The 18,402-nt window shown below is 45.7% G+C and overlaps 1 protein-coding gene across 6 annotated transcripts in view; it reads right to left on the reverse strand.

The window, feature by feature from the left end:
* Positions 1 to 18,402, reverse strand: part of raraa (retinoic acid receptor, alpha a) — a 174,500-nt gene that overhangs the window by 122,633 nt on the left and 33,465 nt on the right. For 3 of the 6 annotated variants that reach the window (XM_033612241.2, XM_033612240.2, XM_078163612.1), the window contains one exon: positions 2,126 to 2,248. The exons of 2 other annotated variants lie outside the window; for them this stretch is intronic. The gene's annotated coding sequence lies outside the window, so the exon portion shown is untranslated. Of the gene's footprint in view, positions 1 to 2,125; positions 2,249 to 10,404; positions 10,423 to 18,402 lie in introns of those variants that run through there. One more of the 6 variants, XM_078163613.1, reaches the window with a different exon arrangement.

An 18,402-nucleotide genomic window follows, 5' to 3' on the forward strand; every position in this document is an offset into this window, starting at 1 on the left:
ACCAAAGGTCCTTGACAGGAGTGAGCCAGATAGTGTACTTAACGGCAGCGCCGAGGCCGCTCAGTCCCTGACAGCTCGCCTCTGCTGTCCTTCTGCTGAGAGAGCATGTGCAGAGGGATTTCTCCTCTGACGGCCCATGCCATCTGATGACCCTGATTTACCGCGCTTTACTGTTCGTTGGGGCCTAATCTGCCTTAATGGATCCTGACTTGTGGCACATGAAGAGATGATTTCAATTAGCGGGCGCTCAGGATGTTGTTGTTGTAGACAGCCTAGCACATTATAAACACACAGGTCTCGGGGAACCAATTATTATCAGATTAAGGTGGAGAATCAATGTTAATTGTGTTTAAGCTCTGCTTTTGACAAAAATGTTGAACTTTAAAATGGCCAAGATTAGCCATTAAGGTGTTGCACCAGATAAAACTAACCAGTGTACAGTGTCTATACATGCTGTAGTACAAAATTAATGGAACAATAGTGTGATTGGGCACACTGTGTAACCAGGGTGCTGCCAGCTGAGGTTGTGTCTTGCATGTACCATGCTGCAAAAAGTACAGAGATAGCACAGACACAATTTTTGCTAAATGATTCATCAGTTTTAAATGTTTGCTGATTTTATATATATTATTGTATGTATTATTGTAAATACATATTATTCTTGGAAATTATATATTATTGTAAATTGAGCGCCGTTTGGCTGTGGACTGGTGGGCGAAAGAAACAACTCATTTGAAGACATTATTCTGGAAATCATGACAGGCATGAAATCACTATTTTCTGACACCAACCATGAAATCGTTAATGGCAGCTACGGGTGACCAATATGGCCAAAATCTCTTATCATGGTGTATATCACAGTCACTGTATTTATGGGGCATGATGAGGCCGTCACTGAGTTTGTCACCCTAGTTTTTGTGAATTATCCGACACCTTGGCACACCTGGCATCACAGCCAGCGGAGCCCATTGGTAAATGAAATCAATTTTATTGGCAGTTCACCTCAGAGCAGGAGAGAAACTAAAGTGAGGTAAGCAAACAAAAAGTCAAGAGGGTGTGAAATTGAAACAAACTTGTTATATAAGGTGAAATTATTCTTTTAGCCATTCAGCTCTTTAGCAGAAAAAAGTTTGTATGGTTTGTGTTATTGCTTGCTAAATATCTTTTTAGGTAGATATCTTTTGTTATGCTATGTTGTTAATGTGCTAACTGGCTAACTAGTGTCTTGAATCCGTCCCGTTAGTCGCCACCTGTTAGTAAGGAGAGTTATTTCCCCCAGCAGTGTGTTGAAGTTCAACTTTGAGGCCAGGACACAGGCAACATGAGGCAACAGTCGGCCTTTGTCGGCACTAGTTCTTTGTTGTCGGCTAAGTGTGTCTGGGATGGGGGAGCCCTTCTGTGTGGAGTGTGCATGTTCTCTCCGTGTTAGCATGGGTTTTCTCTGTGTACTCCGGCTTCCTCCCACAGTCCAAAGACATGCAGGTTAACTGGTGACTCTAAATTGCCCTTAGGTGTACCCCGCCTCTTGCCCAATGTCAGCTGGAATAGGCTTCAGCCCCCCGCCCAGGGCCCCTGACAGGATTAGCGCTTATGGAAAGTAAATGAATGAATGATTTTCTTCTTCTTTTATTTGGAACTTCCACAATGACACTTGAGTTAAAACCTACAGACACACTGCGTCTGCAGCACATAAGCACAACGGTGAAAGCACAGCAACTGCAAGCCGTGTGGTTGCACAGAGCATGTCCACTGTCAACACTCACTGACGCCGGTACGAGCACAGGGGAAACCACACGTGTGCACACTGAGCCAAATGTGGTCTCAGACAAAGCCCATTGAGCTGCTATAAATATAAGAGAAACATGCTTTGTCTGAAAGTTTAATTAGCACAGCACCTAGAGTATTCAAAGATAGAAGGCTTGGCAGTGGCGAGGAGACGTGAGCCAAAGTACCCCAGCCTGTCCGTGCTATTTTAAAGATGACTTTGATATGTTGTTGTTGTTTCAGTCGGCTTTGTTTAGCTATATAAAACTGAATCACGCTAGCTGCTGTTGTACGGTGTGTATATGATTTATGAAATGAGTTCAGTCCAGGATCTACTGCTGTATACAGAGAGTGTGTCTACCTCTGTTGGTCGCCAGCAGCCCCTTTGTGTTGCTGTTCAGACTGATTGAGTGGTGTGCTGTTCGGCCAACTGGGCTTCCGGCTGGTGGGCTGCCCGCATCGATTGCTCGGACGAGCCCTTCTTCTGGAGCACAGACAGAGAAATAGAGAGGGAGATGGAGAGTGGAGAATAGAGAGTAAAAGGAGAAAGGTGGAGGAGGAGAGAGAGGTATGGAGGGGAGAGAAGGCAGAAAAAAGGGGAACATTAGCTTAAATGAAAGTTTATTAGCTGTATCAGTCAGTCGGGTGGGGGTTTTGCCCCGGGCCCTACATCCTTCCTCTCTATCTATTCCCCTCCTCCTCACCCCCTCTTTCTGCTTGTGTGTGTGTGTTTGTAAGGGGAGGGGTTTGAGGGGGGGCAGGCATGACGGGAAAACATTAGGTTGTTGGCGAGTCGCCTGTACACCAGCCAGTAATTGGCTTGGGTAATGGTCATGTCCAGACAAATGGTGTAGGCCCTAACCGTGTTACGAGCAACCAACTGCTCTGCCTGTATTCACAGCATAAAAGCCAGCACTGCTCAGATACCGAATGGCTGCAGCATGTGTGTGTGCGTTTGTGTACAAGACTCACAAAACAAGTGATTTACTAGGACACAACTGTTTTTTTTTCCTCCACTGCACAACCGATGTCTTCTGCATGGCCTGTACATGTGATTCATGATTTGCTTGCATCCTATGTGGGAGACTGCGCTGTGATAAGGAGGAAAAAGATGGCAGCACAAGCCCCGCTCACCTCGAGGGACAAACCGACATCTGCCGGTGTCCTCCAAACAAGTGACAGATAGGAGATGGGGAGGGAGGGAGAAGGAAAGAAAGAAAGAACGGGGGGGGGGGGGGGGTGACAAGAGAGAGGGAGTAAGAGGATAAGTTCCATTTTTCATCCATCCCTCCCTCTGCTCTGCATCACTTCCCCTTCTGTCTGACGGCAAGCTGAGCCACTAATGTCCATTGTGTCTGGATGGGCTACAAACACACACACGTGTGTGTGTGGTGTGTGTGTGTGTGCATGCGTGTAGTTGTCTGTCCCTCTGTTGATGATAAGAGTGGGAATGCACCATATATGCTCCTACAGTAGCTATGCGAGCTAAATAACATGCATACATGGATAAAGCTGAGTGTGCATATGTGTGTATATGTGCATGTGTGGGTGTGTGCGTGTGGTGGCAGCCCCTCAGCCATCCAGCTATCATCTCCCGCCAGACAGGCCCCACCAAGCCATCCCAGCTGGATAATGAGATCCATTATGATTTACGTGCCAAGAGGACAGCCAGACAGAACAAAGACATGTACACACACACACACACACACGCACACACAATAGTGTACATGTCAGTGTGTGTGTGTGCATGTCTCTTACTGTATGTGCTGATGTGAGCTGCCACTGCTTCACATTTCACTTTTTTTCCATCAGTTTTTTCTATGTGTGTGTGTGTGTGTGTGTGTGTGTGTGTGTGTGTGTGTGTGTGTGTGTGTGTTAGCTACATTAGTTGCCTGTAGGGCATCCTGCAGTGGGCCCTCTTTCTGTTTGCAACTCGAGAACTCAGACCATTTCTCTCTCTCCACCTCCTTCTCTCACTCACACACTCTTCTTTCCACCTCTCTCACCTGAAAAAAAAGGCAAGAAAAAGTCCCAAGTACAGCAAGATCAGTCTGTCTCTACCTTTCTCTCTCCCTCCATCTCCCTCACACACACACACACACACACACACACACACACACACACTGCCCCAGGGCCTTGAAGACAGAGAGTGAAAGGTAAAGATTACAACTATGTGCTGCATCAAGAAAAGGAGACCACACAACCTCACCCTGATTGATCAGCACCTCTGCAGCACAGTGGAGCTAGCCAGGGATTTGTTCCAAGGTATTTATGTGTGTGTGTGTGTGTGTGTGTGTGTCTGCATGTGTGTGTGCAAGTATGTGCTGGGATTTGTTAGTGGAGAGCCAAAGTAGCTGTCAAACACATTTTGGAAGAGGAGTTGGCTATTGCTTAATTTCAGTTTTTGGGGAATGGGGGCGGGGACGACATGTCAGCTGAGGAAAGAAAAATCAAATCTGCTTCTGCAGATGAAAATTTGAAACACGTCACTTGAATTATTCCAAGGAAAGAGACTGTGTTGACTCACGACTGTTTTATATCAAACACAAGCAAATTGGACATGTAGGACTGCGACTAATAGTTGTTTTTGTATTGATCGATTATAAGTCACAAAACAAAAGTAGCAAAAATGCATGCCCAAATGTCTGAGAGTTTAATGGTTTACAATGGTTATTATGGGTATTTTGTCCTTTGCAACAATGCATTCAGCACACAAACCTACAGCAAAGAAAGCTGCCATTGTGAAAAGGGCGCACGCTCAAGCAAAATACAAATAAACATTAAATGCACATTCAATTTGCAAAATCTTTCACAGTTTCTATTTCCTTGTCTCCTTAAAACTCTCTGTCACAGACACACACACACACACACACACACACACACACACACACACACACACACACACAGAGCAGCCCTGCCCACTCTCTCTGAGTCAAGGCACAGAAAACAATGACGGGATTCTCTGCCGTTCCTGCTTTATGAAGTATTCAAGTGACGCCAGCTCAATTAGATGCCTAAATGCCAAGATCCAGACTGGGGAGAGATGAAGAGACGAACAGAGATGAAGAGAGATTGAAAGAGAAACACAGAGAGAGAGGGACAATGAGGACACTAGACGGAGGCAGGGAGGAGGAGAGAGGAGACAAGTGGGCTATAATGACGAGATGGGGATGATGGACTGCACGAAGATCCCCTAAAGGAACTGGGTAATGACAAAAAAGAACAGGTGGATAGGGAAAATGGGCAATGAGATGCAAAAGCAAGAGAAAGACAGATAAACATGGAGGTACAAGAACAGTAGATTCAGCAGGAAACAGAGACAAATAAGCAGAGACAGAGAGACTAATGTCAGCCAGAGACACAACCGGGACTATCGTGACCTCGTTGATCCGCCTGCCATCGCTCTGCCTTTTGTGTACACATACACAAAACACATAAACACGCGCACACACACACACAATCCTCTGTGGTATGTATTTCCATCATCAAATGTGATCAGCGCTACTGTCCGCCAGCCAACATTCACTCAACCGTGATAACCCCGGTGGGAAGGTGCACACACACACACACACACACACACACACACACACATACACACAGGGTGAGCACACTGTCATCAGCCTAGGTAGCGGAGAAGGATCTGACATGCCCGATTAAATTAAAAGGTCAAATAAATTAAATAAACATCAAAGTGAATGAGCCCTCCGACGAACGGAGCAGTGGCTCAGAGGCTGAGCTCTGGGGGCTTGTCTCAGAGAAAATGAGGAGCGCAATAATCATGTATTATTTAATTTAAAGGATAATTCTGGTTTATTACAACTTGGGTTTCATAGTTTTGGCTGCTATTTCTATGGGTAATAATAACATTGTACTCACCAAGTTAATTGCCGGGATCTGGGAATGCGGCCACGTTGCTACAATAAAGAAGTCAGACGAGGAAAAAAAACACGAGCAGTCGGACGATTATAAAGCTTTAAAACAAACCTCAAGGTTAGCCAAATGTATTTGGAAGTGAAATAAAAGACAAATGGTAAAATTAACACCCAAACTGTCCTTTACAAACACCCATAATGGTCTTTACAACAATAATTTGACTGCTAGTTGTAGCAATGTCACCATATTCCTATGTCTCTACAACTAATTTGGTGATACAGTGTTATCATAACTGACAGAAAGGATGAAAATAAGACTGTAGATGTAACAAAAAGAAAGTTATTTTTAATTTACCTGTAAAGTAATGGCCAAAATACATGGGGCACGGACACAATGTGAAACAGGGTTTTTTTACCTGCTACACAAACTCCAAGTGATCATGCAGTTGGTTATGCAGGGTTTGCAAACACATGCTATAATAACTAGTACTGAAATAATTAACTGTATTGTTTTAACAACAGGATGCAATGATTTGATTTATTTTAATGTGAAAATTAAAAACACACACACACAAGGTTTCTCCGCTGCTTCACATTGCCTCTGGTACAATGAGGTATTCATTTCCTTTTTAAATAGATTGCAATTGTTTTTTAATCAGTTCTGTGTAATTTTTACTGGCCCGTAAAAATAGACTTAAGCAGCGCAATGCCCATGCGGGTGCGTGAAACATCTCTGGTCAAGGTACGTGTCCACGGGGATGTTCGTGGATGCAAGGGATCTACTGCTTTCCAGCACTGGATGCTTAATGGGCGTGCCACTGCCACCATAGACTGTCTGCACCAAGAATTCAACCAGACCAGCATGATGGTTCGTTTGGATGCTTTCTCTTAATTTACAAAAACAGTTCACTGACAAAGGTTAGCTTAAAAGATTTTCAATAGTTGAGTTTCCACCAAATTAGTGCAGAGATGTAGGTGGCGAGCCAAGATGGAGGCTCGTTACTGGCACAAAGTCGCCTTGGTTTAACTTTACGCAAATGAGGAGCGGATGCTACGTCTCTCAAAATGCAACGCTGCGCTACCAAAATGCTTTCCATGGTGCTCACATAGACAATGAATGGGAAGCATGGACTTGACAGACTCGTACAATCAGTATAATAGCTTCAGTTGGTTATAATAAATCCGCTCTGGTGCTAGCATGCTGCAGCAGATGTGCCACGCTGCATCCCTGCCCCATGTATTTTGGCTGTCCCTTTAAGAGTAAAGGTTTTTTGATCAGAGCTTTTCTACAGTAACAACAGTTGGCACAAACAAGACATTTCTTTATCAGATCGAGGTTCCTTGAAACAAATATTCTCAAATGGGGCTTTTGGCCTTAAATGTATCTGCCCTGGAGTCCTTGACATGGAAAAAATAAGCCTGACTTTTGTAATGCCTGTGTTGATTTAATGTCACAGTGACACACTGTAACAAAGTACAGTGAATTCCATGTGATGGGGCTTTTATCCAAAGAGTCTGTTTGTAGTACGGGTGGGCCCCGCTGCAGCTGAGCCTCTTACCAAGCAGATACTATCACCATTATTCTCTCGATTTTTTTTGTGGTTGCAATAAAATTCCCATCAGTGCAGACAAAGTGTTCATCTTCTCCATGGTTAGCCACTCACTGGACTATTTCGACTTCTAAGTTGGTATGTGTGTAGTCCGTGTGGGAGCTGAACCCACAACCCCACTGTTGTGGCACATCCCACGCTCCGTCCCACTCTGCAATCACCACCAGCGTCACAACCCAAAACACATGCCGTAACCAAAATAATTCCCTCTAATTGAGCACCAACAAAACAACACTGTGCCTCAGATCTCACTTTGACAAAAACCTAACGTCAATATTTCTCCAACAAACCAAACTCGGGTGAGCCGCCCCCACCCAGCTCTCTCCGCATCTCAATCCTCCTTAACAAAACAGCTCTTCGCTCACTGTGGTGCCAACCCTAATCACTTCCCTCAGCACCAGGTGGTTCTCATTGACTGGGGCCCAGCTCCTCCGCTCGGCAAGACGCTTCGCCAGAGGAAATTGGCTCGTCTACACGCATTTATTGCTCATGAGCTCTATCGAACGGAGTCGTGCGGACCCTCCAACGCCTGCGTTGGCCTTTGTTCAGGCCGGCCTGGTCTGCTGTGCAGAAACAGCTGCTGCAGCGTGCGCGGCACCATCCAAAGAAACAATTAGAAACACCCTTTTCCTATTACTCCCCACCATTAACCGCCATTGTGCGGAATTAGTGGCAGTCTATGGAATAAGTGGATTCTAATTCATGCCCTCTTTTCATGGGCCGCGGCTACTGCTGCCGTGGCTTTCCTCTGCTAATGAAGAGGATGAAAGAGAAGTGTTAATCAAACTGAGCATCTCATCTGTGGTAATAAGGAGCAGAGAAGAGGCCTTGCAGTGGCTCCCTCATGTGTGTGTATGTAGGCATGTGGGGGTGTGTGTGTGTGTGTGTGTGTGTGTGTGTGTGTGGATGTGGAAGTGACTTTGTATGTATCCATTTCCCTGCTATTCTGTTACTGAATTAAAGGCTCAGTAAACTGATCGCCAGTTAAACAAAAAATAAATAAAAAAGCAAAGCAGGAAATAATGTGTGTGCCCGGGCCTTGTGTTCTAATTGCTTAGCCTCAGCCCATAGGGATGCATAGCCCACTATGGGCCAATCCCTCTCCGCTAGCAGCCTTTCATCCCTCCCAGGCTCCCTCGTCTTGGACCACAGTGCTAACCAGCAGGGTCTGATTAGATTTAAATGTCAAGAGAGATAGGACAATACAGTTATCTTCCAAATTATGGCCCATTAAAGGGCCTAAGCAGTGCGCCTCCCTCCTCAACTAACTAATCACCAACCAGATTCATCATCTCACAGACTGGGGCATAATTTGGGGGGTTGTGGTTTCCCGTGCTTCTCTCTGTCTGTGCATGTGTGTGTGTGTGTGTGTGTGTGTGTGTGTATGTGTTTCACACCACGTGCAAGGGCATCCAGGAGTGTCTGTAATGTATGATCAGTGTGTGTGCATGCTGTGTGTGTGTTGCTCCGGAGGGAGCTGGTTCAGCGCCCCAGGCCAGTGTCCCATTAAAGAGAAAGAGAGAGACAGTGTGTGTGAGTGTGTGTGTGAGAGAGAGAAAGAGGAGAGGGGCTCCTCATTTAGACAGCAGGAGTGGCAGGCTGTGTTCCACCTGCAGCCAACCAACAGACAGACAGACAGACAGTCAGACAGACAGTGGGACATGGACTTGGAGGCGTCCCATCTGCCTCCTCCTAATTCACCTGCTGTCCTCAGGGTGTCATAGGGAGCCACACGCCAAAATAATGGCGTCTCCATCGTCTGGTGGTGTGTTATTTTACTTTTTTTTTTCTCCTGCTTCTGTCTCATATTTCATCCTTCATTCTTACTTCCATCAGACACATGCTTTACGGTCTTTGTTCTTTAACTCATTCTTCCTCGCTAACCTCCACTCATTTCTCTATAAGGTAGCCTATCGTTGATATAGCATGCATTACAGTTTTCATCCCATCATCGTAGAGGTGGTGATAGTAGTGGTGGAGGTGGTGGGTGGGGGGTGGGGGGGGGGGGGGCGGTGTTATGGAGGAATGAGGAAACTGGAAATGTAGGACTCATATCTCAAGGTGGTTTCCTTCATATCCTCGTCTCTCTTGGCTGCGTCCCCTCTTCCTGCATCTCCGTTTCCTGGCCTTCCCACCTTTCAGTATTCATCTTCTCCATGTTGAGTACTCTCTACTGTTTTTCATATGCCCCCCCCCCTCTTTCACCTGATCCTTTGTCTGTTCTTTAATCTCTCCTTCTATGGAGCTACCTTTCCTACACCCCCCCCCCCACACACACACACACTCCTCCATCATGGAGCTACTTATACTGGGCTCTGACTTCATACCTCCGTTGGCGATTTATGCACAGGAGCCTGGGTGATGTGCATTAGGGCCCCCGCCGTACGGCAACGGCATTATGGATCGCACTATAAATAGCTGCCGTGCGTCCTGTAAAAGCTTTTCATTACATAGAGATATCGTTTGATCAATAAAAGCCCTGCGCTAAATCTAATTACCAAAACGAGCAGGGATAAAAAAAATATATATATATGTATTATCAAGATGATCAGGCAGGCAGAGGCAGCCAGTGTTTGGACAAAGAGGTTCAAGAGGACTCTTCCCAAAATAAATAGCTCATTCTAAGTACAAGGTACAAGAGCTAATTGGGATGTGGGGAGTATGAGAAAGAAAAGATGGTGGGTTGAATGGGGAGGCAGAGTGGTTGATGGATAATAGAGGAAGGAAAGTACACTATGTTTAAAGATAGACGCTCTGGATAATGTGCATACACAGAGGCAGGAGCGTTCGAAGGAACTTTATGCGAGGTCCAGGGACACAGGAAAAAACAAACAACAAAAACTTTTTTCCATACACACAAATGTACAGCAGAGGGACAAACATACATTGTGTTACCACTGGGCCCCAGCCGAAGCTCAACGGGAGCCACTGGTTTGTGCCAGGCACACAGCAGACCTTCATATGAGGTGCAGCTGTAGGAAGACTGGGGAGGAAAAACTAGAAAGAAAGGGGGGAGTGAAAAGGACAGCCAGAGAGAGAGAATAGGAGGAGCCCAGGGTGTCATTTCTCTCTCTGTCAGCTCCCTGCCTCCCCCATCCTCCTCCCTCGCCGCCCCCCCATCACCCCCTGAGATGTGGATGCTTCGCGGGGACAATTACCGACTGACACTTCATCATGGGCCGCGCGACAGGCGCTGACGGCCCTCGTCCAAACAAATGATGCTGGGGTCGAGGTTGCGGGCCTGCCTCCGAGTCTGCCTGCCTGTAGCCCTGCTGCACGGCCCTGCAGTGCATTAGCAAGCCGCACGCGCACACACACACACACACACACACACACACACACACACACACACACACACACACACACAGAAAAAAAAAAAGCTACATTAAAAGAGACTCCTCTCAACCAACCACCTCCTTCCTTTAAGAAAAACACATTTATCAGCAGTGGGGGGATGGTGGGTGAGGCGGGAAGGGGGGGGGGGGGCCTTCAATAGAAGCATGGAGGGTGGGTAGGGGCGCTACAGTACTGTCAAACCCCATCCCCCTTAGGTAAAGAGAGAGCTCTTCATCTTTGTGAGGCAACTAGGACTCACACACACACACACACACACACACACACACACACACACACCAAAATACTCCCTAACCCTCCATACATACAACTAATCAGATAATGGGGTTTAACAGCAGTTTAAAAAAGCCAACGAGGCAAAAAAGCGAGCAATCAGCACGTTGACACCAGCGTGCATCAATTAACCCTGTGTCTTTGTGGAGCACAGATAACACCCTGACCCCCCCCTTCACAAGCACAGCGATCAACTCACTCCTTTGCCTTGGGTTGAGTGCGGCTAAGTTTAGATTCATAAAGTAGGTCAATTGCTAATAGTCAAAAAAGGGGGCAGCATATAGTGTTTAAGTAGAAACCATTAAAAAAAAGGAAAGAAAGGCATGTGGAGGACCTGCTGGTAGCGGTCCCTCAGCTGAGAGTCTGAACCTGCAAATTAATAAACGCCGCCTGTGATCTCAGCCCAGGGAGGCCGCTGAACAACAATTGAGACAGACATCAAACGCTTGACTAACACTGAAACAACACTTTGTAAAAAAGCTTGCCAGTCTCGGAACACACTCACCGCTGTGCATGTAGGACGGAGAGGAGGAGAGAGAGAAGAAAGAGAGACGGAGACAGCATAAACAATGAAACATTTATCAAAGCGAGGGGTACGGCATCTTCTGGGCTGCGCAGGCAGACTGCTAATGCAGGTGGCATTATTGTTGTTGTGCTATCCTGAGCTGCCACTGCTACGGCAGCCAATAATCTGCTACGCTTCAGGTTGGTGAAGACTCAAAAGCAACCTGTTCCCTGTTGACACATACTGCCCTCTGCTATCCCCAAGGAACTCGCCTTTTTTTTTTTATCTTTTCTCATTGTTATACGATTCTCTCTGTGTTTATCATCACATTCTTCTCATTCATACTCCTGATGTTCTCCCTATTGGCAGCCCCCCTTGATAAATGTGTTTATGGCATCTTTCACGTCTAAAAACCCAATGCACAAGCCGCTGTCTAAGATAAATAAAAGGGGAGCTGAGAGGGGTGGGGGGGGGTAAAAATGAAGGGCAGGAGAGAAAAAATACAAAGCGTGAGCCATACGTCATGTTGGAAAGGCCCTTGAGAATGCTTTCAATCTTTCCGTCAATATTCAGCGTGCAGGCCTGTATACGCCATCATTAAAAAGGGGACGCTTCCCTGTTTATTTATCATAAGGACACATGGCTGACAGCTTCCTGTAAACAAGTTGTGTGTTTATATACGTGCGCGTACATTCACTGTAGCTTTCGCAACACACACTGCAGCGTCTCTCTGTCCGTTATCTGCTAAAATGGATGGCTGTTGCCCAGTAATGTGGAGAACAAGTGATGGAGTTGGCCGGCGTGCTCTCTGATAATGGCTGTTAGAGCTCATCGCTGTATACAGAGATTGAGGTTGTTTAACACACAGGGAAAAATGTTTTTTTTTCCACGTTGACTGGTGGAGAGAGGACTGTAAAGGGCTAAATGCATGAGGTGAGTGTAAAAATGAGGTGGCGTTTAGTTTTTCAAGATGTTTTCCACGCTTAATCACCTGCGAGATAGCTAATGTTTGAATGGTGAATGAATCACTCGCATGACGTGACCTTGTAAGGACGCTTCAACTACTTCTTTCCCTCCTGTACAGTTTTCTTCACTCAGCTTGTTTAAACTGTCAAAAGCTACTCTAAAAGAGTTGGCAACTAAATTTTTCAAAGTGAGAAAGAGCTCCACATTTACAGTAGGGCTGACCTGAATGCTTCGATCACTGCCACGGTAATCGACACCCAAACCAGTGTTTAAATGGTTCATTTTTTAAAATCTAAATTCAATTATGTATGTGTGTGTATATACTATATACCTGCTTCAACATTAAATACTATTAGTCATTCTCAGACAATGACATTTAAATGTAATAGTTTTGTCTCAATCTCATCTAACATCAGTCACTAGCAGTCTAGCACTACTGAAACCGGGACAGTTTGACACACTCGTGGCAGGCTTACAGACAAACTAGCAAGATGTCCAATAATTCAAGTGTCTGGAACAGCTTAAAAAATCTGTGAAGATGACTCCTAAAAAGTCGAGTGCTAGATACGCTAAAGAAAACTGGAATATCACAAATCTACAACGAGCTTGGCACATCATCTGAAAACTGTACTATCATTGCTAATGTTAGTGCAACCTGCATGCTAACAAAGTGGCTAACTGTCACGTTATATAAGGTGCATCGACTGAAAACTGTATGCATTTAAAAACAGTCCGATCTTTGTCCCTGTCTCTCATCCCCCACATCCCTCAAACTTTCAATTAAACGCAGATATCAATGCCCAAAAACTGATATCCGAGACAGCTCTAGTCTACAGTATTCTGCTCCCTGTATGCGTCCACTGACTTTGTGGCCAACTCTGGCGCCAAAAGTTAGTCAGTCCACTCATAGAAAAGCTAAACAACTGTTGGCCAACAGCTGGGTCCAGTCAGGCAGTCACTCAAGTCAGTGAATAGCACTGATAACTTCAAACTTGTTGAAGGAAATTCATTCCTAGTATGAACGAAGAGCAATGACAGCAGAAAGATCTGTGTTACTAGTCTTTCAGTCATTTGAAATCATTTTAATAAGGGACACTTCTTTGTTGTGGAGCATGATTATGCACATCAGGCTGTAAGTAAGAGCAGTTGACATGTTTGTGTGCGTGCGTGTGTGTGTGTGTGTGTGTGTATCCAGGCTGACTGACCCACAGAGAAAGACAAATGGCTAAAGCAGGGGGCCGTGCTTGACATTTAGGTTTCGTGAGGTAATGGACGCTGACCTACTGGGGTCAAGCCTGCCAGCAAGGCAGCAGAGGGGCCCATTCCTGCACACGGCCCCATCCCTGTAACCAGACACTAGCATAACAGCGGTGGACACGCACACACACACACATAATCACTCAATAAGTCTGCGGAGAAGCAGACAGAGGGGCATTAGACATCCCACAGGTTGGCCCACATAGGTGGGGGTGTAACTGTAGAGAGGAGGCAGATGTTTGGTGTGTGGTTTTGACTGTCAGGTCTCGTGTTTGCACACATTTCTGACATTTCTGTTGATATTTTCTATACTGTGTAGGTGCACATCAATTCCTACAACCATGGCAACAGCACAGAGCAGGGAAGGCAGAGCAGTGCTCGCTGCTATTGTTAAGAGAGTGCCCTGTGTTCACCCACAACTCGGCAACAGGAGGCTACTTTATATACTGTTTGTGACAGCTTTGTGGTAATAATGGAGCCCAGGCCCCCGCTAGTGCAAGTGGCATGCTCAGTCAAGTGAGACTTTGCCTAAGAGAACACACATACACACACACACACCAGGCAGCCTCCTTCATGCCTAATGAGACCACTGGGATACTGGAGAGCAGGAGGCAGGGAGAGGGAGATGAGCAGAGAGAGGAGAGAGAGGATAGGAAATAAAGGAAAAGGAGTGGAACAGCGATAGCAAGAAGAAGACAAATACACGGTGAGAGTGAGAGAGGCAAGCAGACCAACTGCTCCAACTTTCAAGGTTTGGGATTGGAGGAAGGGGAGAGGGGATGGAGGGGGGGGGGGAGTACAGGAGTGATGACCTGGATTGCTGCCAAAGAAGCGAGAGGAAGATGAGGGGGTGTCAGAAAAAGAGCAATGAGAGTGTGTGAGAGAGAGAAAAATAAAGAGAGAGAGGGAGTTGAGGTACACTGCTAGGCTTAGCAGCGGGTGGTTATGCAATGTACACAACACAGGAGTGCAGGGGGGGGATCAAAGACATGGGGTGCATACATAACTAAATCTGACACCGTGGTGCAACAAGAGACGATGAGCAGGGAGAGAGGAAAAAAAAACTAAAATATAAAGAGAACAGACACTCCCTGGGGATGGGAGAAAAAGTACATTGGGTACTGGATACACATCATTTTTGAGTAACAATGGAGGAGGAAGGTAATGACAGAGAAAACAAAAAAATAAATAAATATAGATAAAAATATAGACATGCCAAAACTGCTCTACCTCTGCCTCTGGCGCTACAGCATCATCTGCTCATCCAGGCAGGTGCACATTGCAGGGTGGGGTGTGGGCGGGTAAGTGAGTAAATAACTCGTAGTCCAAAATGGGAAAAGGCTTAAATGTCCGGTGACAAGGAATACGGACAGACAGGCACAGCTGTGCCTTTGGTTTTGCTTCCAGGGAAAGCGGAGCATGAATTATTAACAGGCGCTCGGTCTAATGAAGTGAAGATGAGCCACTTGGCTCTGTGCTCATCTGAGCAGACAACCATGCTTGTTTGGACTACAGTGCTCAGGCCCCACAGGGGCTAGGTTACAGTGTCAACAAGTGACATGTCACCTATGCCGCTGTCATGAACATCACTCTGGTTATTTCAGAAAACACTGTAGTACCGGGCTGTGTTAAATCTTTGAGTCACTGCACACCAGATTTCAGTGTGCCGCTTTATGAATAAAAGAGAACTAGGAAAAAAAAGGGAAATGTGTTGCACACTTCAACACATTTTACCCATCAGCAGAGACTCAGCTGACTCGCTGACCACAAGTTTATTGCACATGGAGCTGGAGCGTGGGACACAAGTTTTCTCCTTTTTCCTGATGTTCTTCATGGCACCGCGAAGGAAACTTAAGTACCATGGTACAGTCCGAAAATCATGTGCAGAGCTGGAAAGGGAAAGTTTAAAAAATGCACTTCCTGGACTGTGAGACGCCTGCCGGAAATGCAGCTCCCTTTCTTTAAAAAGCAGAACACACCCACCTCAGTCCCAGTCGCCCTGCCTATTGTGAATGCATTTTCTCATCCACATTCTGAAATCACGCCAATCTATGTCAAACGTTCAGGGATTTCGACTACAGGAGACTGTGTTTTTCTGTATTGTTTTCTCCTCCCCACCATTACACTACTATAACTCACTAATATTATGTAAATATTGCAACACAATGCACTGACATGTCTCAGGTCTGTCTGAGCATCTCACTCATCTTGAATTCCACAAAGCCTGATGTGTATGGCTTTATTCAAGGGGCCAGAGGCACATCTACTCTTTCTCACTCACTGAGAAATTCTGGATCTCTGCCCCGCCTACCACTGCTGATTGCCATAGGTTACACTTTCCGAATTCCCCAGCACTGGTATGGCGCTACTAGTGCTAGGTTGACTATTGAAAGAGAAGTGCACATTAAGATGGCTAGCATTAGCCATAAATAAAACATCGGAGAGATTAAGCCATATACAGTCAGGTCCATAATTATTTGGACAATGATACAGTTGTCATGAAACCAAATACTTCAGCTTTCATCCTGCTGCTCTTGTCAGCAAGACAAGACTTCACTAGAATAAATACAGAGGGTTTATCACAAGATGCAAACCATTGGTTAGCCTTAAAAATGGAAGGCCAGATTAGAGTTTGTCAAAAACCATCTAAAAAGCCTGTACAGTTGTGGAACAGCATACTATGGACAGATAAAACAAAGATCAACTACCAGAATGATGGGAAGACAAGAGAAGGAAGAAGGGAAGGAACTGCTCATGATCCAAAGCACACCACCTCATCAGCGAAGCATGGTGGAGGTACTGTTATGTCATGGCCATGTATGGCTGCCAGTGGAACTGGTTCTCTTGTATTTATTGATGATGTGACTGCTGACAAGAGCAGCAGGATGAAAGCTGAAGTGTTTGGGGCACCATTATCTGCTCAGATTCAACCAAATGCTTCAAAACTCATTGGACGATGCTTCACAGTGCAGTTGGACAATGACCTGAAGCATATTGCAAAAGCAACCAAAGACATTTTTAAGGCAAAGAAGTGGAATGTTCTGCAATGGCCAAGTCATATCATCTGACCTGAATCCAATTGAGCATGCGTTTCTCTTGCTGAAGCCAAAACTGAGGGCAAAACACCCAAAACACAAGCAGGAAGTGCAGACAGCTACAGTAAAGGGCTGGCAGAGCATCACCAGGGAAGAAACCCAGCATCTGATGATGCCTATGTGTCCAACACTTCAGGCAGTCATTGACTGCAAAGGATTTGCAACCAAGTATTAAAACTGACTGTTTAATTGATGATTATGTTAGTTTGTCCAAATACTTATGAGCCCTTAAAGTTGGGGGACTGTGTGAAGAAATGGTTGTCATTCCTACACGGTTCATACTACATTTTTGAAAAAAGCCTTAAATGAAAGCTGAGAGTCTGCACTTTAAGCACGTATTCATTGTTTCATTTAAAACCCATTGTGGTGGTGTACAGAGCCAAAATGATGACAACTGTATCATTGTCCAAATAATTATGGACCTGACTGTATGTATGCCTTATGCTGTCTTCACACTGGGAACGACAACGCAACAGTGTCCCCATCTACATTATTGCAGAGTCACTGTGTAAGTGCTGCGACATATTTACCTCACCACAAGCTTTTATGTTTCTGCTTCTTGTCTTCTTGCAACAATGCACCTCCACTAAACATCGTCTAAAGTTTGTATTTGGTCAAAAAACATTTTCACCCCATCACCCATCACCCCATTGCATCCCTATGTCACTGCAATGCACAGAAAGCTAGCGTATCATCTAACTACACTAATAACGCAGCTAAAAACAGTTTGTAGCTTCATGCCCCTAGCCTCCATTGGAAATGACTTGTAGCTTGTTGCCGTGTCCCTCGTAACATGAACACACCATCAGTCAGACTCGGACTCAGATGAGGAGTCTGTTGTGCACCAAAATCGGCAAGCAGCAGACGCTTCAGAATTAAAGGTTAGTTAGCATCTTTTATCTGTCTATGTGGTTTGTTCGCTTGTTAGCTTGTAGGCTAACTGGCAGTGACTGACACAGCATTAATGTTTGTGAAACGTACAATAATATCTGCTACGATGGGTTCTGCGCTGGAGGTTTCAGATTTCTTAGCCGGAGCTGTTCCCCCGTCGATGTGTATTTCCTGCATTAGACAGCAATTGGCTTTCACGTTAGAGACGTAACCAATCTAGCTTGCTCGAATGTTTGAATCTCAACTTTCAAGGAAGAGGAATGTGAAAACATCTCTCTAGGAACAAAATTTGCACAGTATACTGTATAGTTAAGGTCAGACATTTTAGGGCACATAAACAGAAGAAAAACATGTTTTCGAATGCAGGGGGTCTTTGACTGGCACTGTTCTCCTAGGACTCCCTACAAATCCAGACCAGTGATGGGGCAGAGGACAGGAGGAGAATATTTTTTTGTTATTATAGCAGTGTTGCTCCAGGGCTACAGTCACTGCTTGGTTGCTCTCTGCCTGCCTTCTCTTCCGGCAGCCCACATGCCACCGCTAATCCCTCATACACCCAGAGGAAGGCTTCGGGATCATCCCGTGTGTGTGAGCTGGGAAAGACGGGAAGCTGGCAGGCACATATTGTCTGGGTGAGACGCAGTGGATGACTGCAACAAACTCGTCAGGAGAGCTCCATCCTTCCTCTGGGTGTGCACAGTTTCTCAAAGTGCCGGCGGTGTTGCTGTTGGACGGTGGCCTTGCTGACCAGCTAGACTCCTCCTGGATCTCTCAGCCTCCAAAACAACACTCCAATCCCTGTATGATTTGGCCAA

The sequence above is a fragment of the Epinephelus lanceolatus genome, chromosome 21 (assembly GCF_041903045.1).
Source record: "Epinephelus lanceolatus isolate andai-2023 chromosome 21, ASM4190304v1, whole genome shotgun sequence".
NCBI classification, from domain to species: domain Eukaryota; kingdom Metazoa; phylum Chordata; class Actinopteri; order Perciformes; family Serranidae; genus Epinephelus; species Epinephelus lanceolatus.